Raw genomic sequence first — 6,903 nt, 5'->3', positions numbered from 1 at the left:
CCATTGGTTTTCTTCAATCTTTGGAGGACCTTTTAACGTAGACGATAAATCTCAAATAAGTTATCTCCAAGAGTATTATGTTATGCAATCTATTGGGTGCCTCTACGTGCTGTATTTGGCTTGAGCGGAATGACAGAACCTTCCAGAATGATGGCAAATCATCAAGGCAGCAATGGGATGATATTATGCATTTAGTGGCCCTTTGATGCTCAACGTCGCCCCTATTTTGGTAGTTGTGATATCTCTAGAAGGCTTTCCTCTAATATATGCTCTTTGTTGTTCCTTTGACTCTTGAGAGCTCTATTCTAGCTCTTCTGTATCTTTATTTATCTATTAATTAAATCTATTTTGATCTTGAAGTATGATGCACTACAAGAAATATGGGTTTTTATGTTGGTTGGAAAAAACTAAAAACGGTTGTACAAGATCGGATTCTTAAAAAAAAATGTGGACTTTTAATGTCGGTTTTAAATTGAATTTAGGTATGCCTACGATGTCAGTTTAAAACTGACATTAAAGATCTGTTTTTTTAAGAAGGAAATTAGGAAAACAAATATATAGGCCATCTTATATATATTAGGGTTAAAGGAAAAAAATTATGCCGCTCTTTCTCATCTCCCCATCAGTTTGAGCGCTTCGATCACCCACGCCACACGCCACTGTCGGAGCACGCATGAGGTCACGTTCGTTTGCCTATTAGTTCGGCCACTCCGATTAGCCGTGCCACTAGATTTCATAAGTTGTAGAGCATCGACGCCGCCATGGGTTTAGACGATCTGCGTTCGTTTGTCAGATCTGCCATGGGTTTAGATCTATTCGTTCCCGTGCGTTTCGTCACTCCAGCTCCTAAACATGTTGATTTCCGGTGACTTTCTTAGGTATTAATGACCTAAAATTTAGGTCATCGAGTTGTATATTGTATTTAATCACACCTTTTATCTTTCTCCAATCAACAAGGGGAAGACCTCAAACATTGATTCTACAAATGGAGAGCTCAACGATGAAAAAATGCCATTAACAATAGCTCCGTTTGTGGTTACGATTCTCTTCATCAACTCTGTAGGGTGGAAATGCAATCAAAGTCCTACATTTGTTAAATAAGGAATGATCATGGGTTTATAAGGGAGCACAACTATCTCCAAACTATCTCCAATGGTACGAGGTCTATTGAAATGGTTCCAAAAGCAAAGTCATAAAAATTTATACTCTTAATGTAGACAATATCATACCATTATGGAGATATCTAGAGTTCCTTCGTCTCTAACAAACTCCTTGCTGCAAATCTCAAACCTCAAATATTTTAGATCATTTTTTTTCTCTTCTTTTTTAATGGAATTTTTCTCTGTAGGAATATGAGTGAAGCGATTACCGAAAAATGGTTAATGTTCTACTTGTGGATTTCGATTATTTTTTCTCATTTCTGAGTTCTATATGATCTGTACTGTTTGGCGGTGAATTATGTGAATTTGGAAATCTTTTCCTACTTTATCTAAGAGATGCCTTGAGTTTTCTTATTTATTAGGTTTGATCAGCTGCTTAAACGTTTCGATTCCAAACTTTAGGCATACGAATCACATGTTTATTGTAAATGACAATGCTAATTTCACAAACGTAAGAAACCATGCTCAATATATGTGAATGTTGTGTGTGAGTTAGAGATAATGCCAAGTATTTATTCTCTTTTTTTCATTAATGAAGATTTCCCCTTTTGAAAAAGAAAAAAAAGGTTGAAATATGCCAAAATTGGAAGCACTGTCTGTTCTTGATGCACATTACACAGGTATTATTAGCATCTCAGTTTTTTCACTCATAGTTTTCTGGCTTAATGTAGTGAACTGTAAGAACTTCAAACATTTTGCATTCCAATTGAATATGAATTTGTTGTTCCATTTATTTCTCCAGCTACTGATCTGGCTTGGATGAGAGAAAAAGTTGTATGGGTTCTGCTGGAGACTTTCGACCAGAACAGAAGGTGGAATTTTCAGGACGATATTGCAGTTGAGTCCTCAACCTGTATTTCTAGAGTTCATCCCTTTAACTTGCATTGTATTTAGCAACTAAGTTTTGACTAGAATATTTTAGGGATTTGCCACTGGGTAAAAGGTATTCATGTGTGATCAATTACAATAGAATGTGAAAAATATAGAAAATGAAGACTTTAAAAGAGCTACAATTAAATAATTTGTTTATGAGTATAGAGAGTAACTATGAGTTTTATGCAAGATATTTGAAATAGTTTGGTTAAACAGAGTAATGAACAGCTGGAAGTTTGGACGGTTGGTTTTTGATGATTTGGAGGATGGATAAAACATAAAACCAATCCTTGGTGAGTCTACTCTTTAATATTCATCTTAAAATTGAAGAGTATGTTATAACTAAGCTGGTAGTAAGTCATTTTAGCAGCAAAGAATGAAAAATCATGTAGAAATAGCTGTTGTCATGTGCTGTCAATGGGGCTTATAGCTACTGTTTTTGGTTGGTATGGAGCATATACTGATATCATTCTTTGAGAGTAACTGTTATTTGAACAAATAGGCATAGTTGAGCAAGAAAATAACTCAAAACAATCGCCTAAAATGTGAAACAAGCAACACATAGAAGGGTAACTGTAAAGTGTGGGATAGGAAGAATTTAAAAGTTTAGAATAAGCTAGATGATTAGGAAAGAAAATTGTGTGGATACCTGAGTTAAATTTATTTCAGGACAAAAATCCAAGTAGTTCTCGCTTTGACTGTGAGTGACAAAATATTATTTTAAATAAATTCTTTTGCAATTCAAAGCATAATTTTCTATGGCATGAACTCTTTGTTTTAAGGCGTGATAAACATGATTTAATATTATGGGTTTTACGAGTTTTTCTCCCTAATGCCTTACCTGAAGTATGATTTATCTACAAAAACGTGTCTTACGTCTGCCACAGCTCCAACACATCTGCAAGCTCGCTTATTTAGACCTAGGTTTTGGTCTGACATGTACATGTATCGAAGGGTTTGAGAGTTAAATATTTTGGCGTGTTTATTGGCTCATCTTGTGGTTATTTTGAGAGGTAGTTGTATGTATGTGTTTGTAGACTTTATGCTTGGGTTGTTTATGGTTATTATGCATGTATATGTATAGAAGGTTTTGGCAGTGGTGATGCAATATGATTCTAAGCATATATTATTGTCAATCAAGTTAAAGCACGAAATAGGTAGATGACGAGTGTCATTAAAGGGTTGACATTCTTCATCTTCACATCCTCTTCTAGATCAAGAGAGTATTGGAGAGAGGGTGTGACACTGGTTTTATTTATTTATAATAAGAACAAAAATATTTATGCTAACTTATGTTTTCACTTCCCTTTCCGATCAATTAGTCAAGACTTTTCTTAAAGAAATGAAGATGAAATTTTACAATATATCACTTGGTGAAAACATCATGTTGAATAATCTAAATTTTTGCATTGATGTTTAATTTTTAACTACAATTTTCTATTAGCTAAGAAAATGATTTTGTTTCGAAGGTAAAACTCCATATTAGCAAAACTATGTTAGTATGATGAGATTTAATTATACAATTATTTTAGTTTTGTTCCAGCTTTTGTTGGATGATCTATATGACCCTCCAAAGTAGACCAACTCTCTAGATCTTTAGGCTTTTGAGCTTTATGTATACACTGGTCAATGTAACTTGTTGATATGTTACTTAATTATTACAACTTCTCACTCTCTTTGTTGTATTAGCTAATATTTGTATTGGCTGAAAGTTGAGTTGTATATATAATATCAATTAAGGTTTTATTTTGTGTATATACAAGTAAAAGAAAAATATTATTATTGATTTGCACGTGCATAAGAAAAAAAAATGTTTTTTTTATTTTTCCAATAACAAAAGCATGACAGACATTTAATGACGAACAATTATCGATAAAAAGTAAGTGAAAACTGACATTAAAGATGATGTTCAATGTCGGTCGAAGATAGTATTCAATGTCGGTTGGTAATTGACATTGAAAATAATTGGCATTGAAATCTTGGTCATCTATAATGTAGATTTTTAGTCGACATTAAAAACAATCGACCTTGAAGACTTTTTGTAATACATTCTTCAATGTCGATTTTCAATCAACATTGTACCCCTATAATGTTAGTTTTAAACTGACATTAAAGCCCAGTTTTGTAGTAGTGATGGGAGTGTTTGGAATGTGTCAATCTAGTTGAGATATCTTGTTGCATCTATTGATCTATTTTACTTCCATATATTATTAAAAAAAAAAAAAAAAGTTCAGTAAAACTTGATCACAAAATATTATAATCTCCCATTATAAATTAATTAGTTGAGGGGATATAATTATTTTACAAAATGAGAGAGCATATGCGATTCAATCTTAATCCTAATTGAGTGTATTATATACTTACATGTTAAAGGTTGTCTTTTATTTTTGTATGGGTACGGTGAAAATGACTTTTGTAATCAATTCAAAATAATCTTAACCATTCTGGAGATGTTAGCAAATAGGAAGTTAAAAACATATAAGAGTCGTATAAATGAAATTCACATTTTCTCCTATAAAAGATAGATGAGTGTAGTTTCCTTAAGTGTTGATTGTCGAGACTTCAACCATAAGATTATGACTGATGACTAACTCGAAAAAAAATAATTAATTTATATGATTGAGTTCATAAATGAATGGTCCTTATGCAAATTCAATTTCCTTTCGCTCTTAGTTGTGGACACTTTGAATTTGAATTTGCATGACATAAAAGTATATACATTTTTTCTAGTGAAATCATGAATGCAATATTTATAGATGAAAAAATTAATGATAGTGTTAATTGCTGACGCAACACATCTCTTTTTCAAAAGAAGTAATGACGGTTCAATAAATAGATTGAGACCATACATATATGGCCACCTCTCTACAAGTGAATTATTATGGGGCCAACAATAAAAGAAGCCTTCATTAATATGAAACTATTATAAATATTATGATAATTGGTACATTAGATACTCATGTTTAGTGTCCATTCATTATGTATCATACTCCTATTTTTCAAAGTGTTGTCTATGTATCTCAAGATTACACATTATTAATATCCATATAATCCACCTCGTACTTGCCAAATTGCATATAAATAGTAGCATTTGATGGGTTTTGAAAGACACACACATTAAGTAAAATCCATGAAAATTGGAGAAAGTGGAGAATTTAGATAAATTTCTTATTTTATATATTATGTTTAATTTATTTTAATTTATTTAGTTTATTATTATATTACATTATATTTATTTTAATAGTATATTTTATTGGTATCCGTGTTCTCATTTTGTTCCCCAAGTTCACAAAACATTATCAGCACAATGCTCCTATCGTTTTCCAAGGTAAGTCCTAAAGGTATGTCGGTTTTTTCCTCTTCATTATAATTATAAATTTAACGTTATTTTTCATATTTCATATCTATTAAATTTCTACCATAAATATAATATTTTATGATAGTGTTGCCATGACAAATCTCACAAAATTAAAATTTGTCACCCTTGATATTAACGACAGTAGTTATTTTTCATGGGTACTTGATGCTGAAAACTAGCTGGATGCTGTGAATCTTGGAGAGACTATTAAAGAAGAAAATATGACATGCAGTCAAGACAAAGCAAAAGTTATGATTTTCCTTCGTCGTCATCTCCACGAGAGGTTGAAAATGGAGTATCTTATAATAAAAGATTCTTGTATATTGTGAAAAAATTTGAAAGAGAGATATGATCATAAAAAAATAGTTATTCTTCCTAAAGCTCATTATGAGTGATTGCACTTGAGGCTGCAAAATCTCAAATCAATAAGTGATTACAATTCCGCAGTATTTAAAATCAGTTCAAAGTTGTTATGTAGAGAGAAAATTACTGATGTTGATATGTTAGAGAAGACATTTTGTATATTTTATGTCTTGAATATGCTCCTACAGTAGCAATATCGAGAGAAAAGTTTTAAAAAATATTATAAACTAATTTCATGTCTTCTCGGGACCGAACAAAATAACAGTTATCAATAAAAAATCATGAATCTTGACCAATTGGGACGACACCATTTCGCGAAGTGAATGCTGTGAATTTTAATAATAATCGTGGTCGAAGTCATGGTCGTGACTATGGCAGAGGAAGAAATAATTATTATTTTCATGGTGGTCGTTATAATCATTCAAATTTCAAAAGAACCACACAAAATAATGATAACAAAGGAAAAACTCCACAAGATAAAAGTTGAAAAAGTGTTGAAAATAAATGCTTCCGATGTGGAATGACTGAGCATTGGTCACGTATCTGTTGTACGTCAAAACACTTAGTTGATCTCTATCATACATCTTTGAAGGAAAAAGAGAAAAATATGGAAGCAAATTTTTGCATACCAGGATAATGATATATTTGACCTATCCCATATGAAAAATTTGGATGTGACTAACTTTTTTGAATCTTCTAAAGAGAAAATCAGTAGAATTAATGGAACATCAAGTGTTTCCTTTGACTTTGAAAATATCTAGACTTAATATTTTTTTTTTATTTATCTCCATTTTCCCCCTCTTAATAGATGTTAACTTTTATGTATTCCAAATATTATTTTTCTTCTTCTTATTATTTTCTTCTAATGAAGAAACTTGGATCATTTTCATATGTTGGCAGACTAAAAAATGAGTAAAAAAGATCTATGTTTGTTAGACAGTGCAACTACACATACAATACTTACAAGTAAAAAAAATATTTTTCCAAACTGACAATGTTGGAAGCAAAAGTCAATACAATATCAGGTTCTGCAAACCTAATTGAAAGGTTTGATAAATCAAATATTATTTTTCCTAGAGAAACAAAATTTACAATTGACAATGCATTATTCTCTAGTTAATCAAAGAGAAATTTACTTAGTTTTAAAGA

The 6,903-nt window shown here is 31.3% G+C and overlaps 1 long non-coding RNA gene across 1 annotated transcript; it reads left to right on the top strand.

Annotated features, from left to right (window-relative positions):
• Positions 1-584: 584 nt before the first annotated feature.
• On the top strand, positions 585-2,246 carry LOC120072873 (uncharacterized). Its single transcript, XR_016528660.1, has 2 exons — positions 585-1,155; positions 1,903-2,246. It is a non-coding gene; the product is annotated as an uncharacterized LOC120072873 (long non-coding RNA).
• The last annotated feature ends 4,657 nt before the right edge of the window (positions 2,247-6,903 follow it).

Source organism: Benincasa hispida, chromosome 3 (assembly GCF_027475165.1).
Source record: "Benincasa hispida cultivar pf3 chromosome 3, pf3_genome.v1.1, whole genome shotgun sequence".
Lineage (NCBI taxonomy): Eukaryota > Viridiplantae > Streptophyta > Magnoliopsida > Cucurbitales > Cucurbitaceae > Benincasa > Benincasa hispida.
Note: the sequence above shows the minus strand (reverse complement) of the source record. Positions and strands in the feature narration are given on the sequence as shown.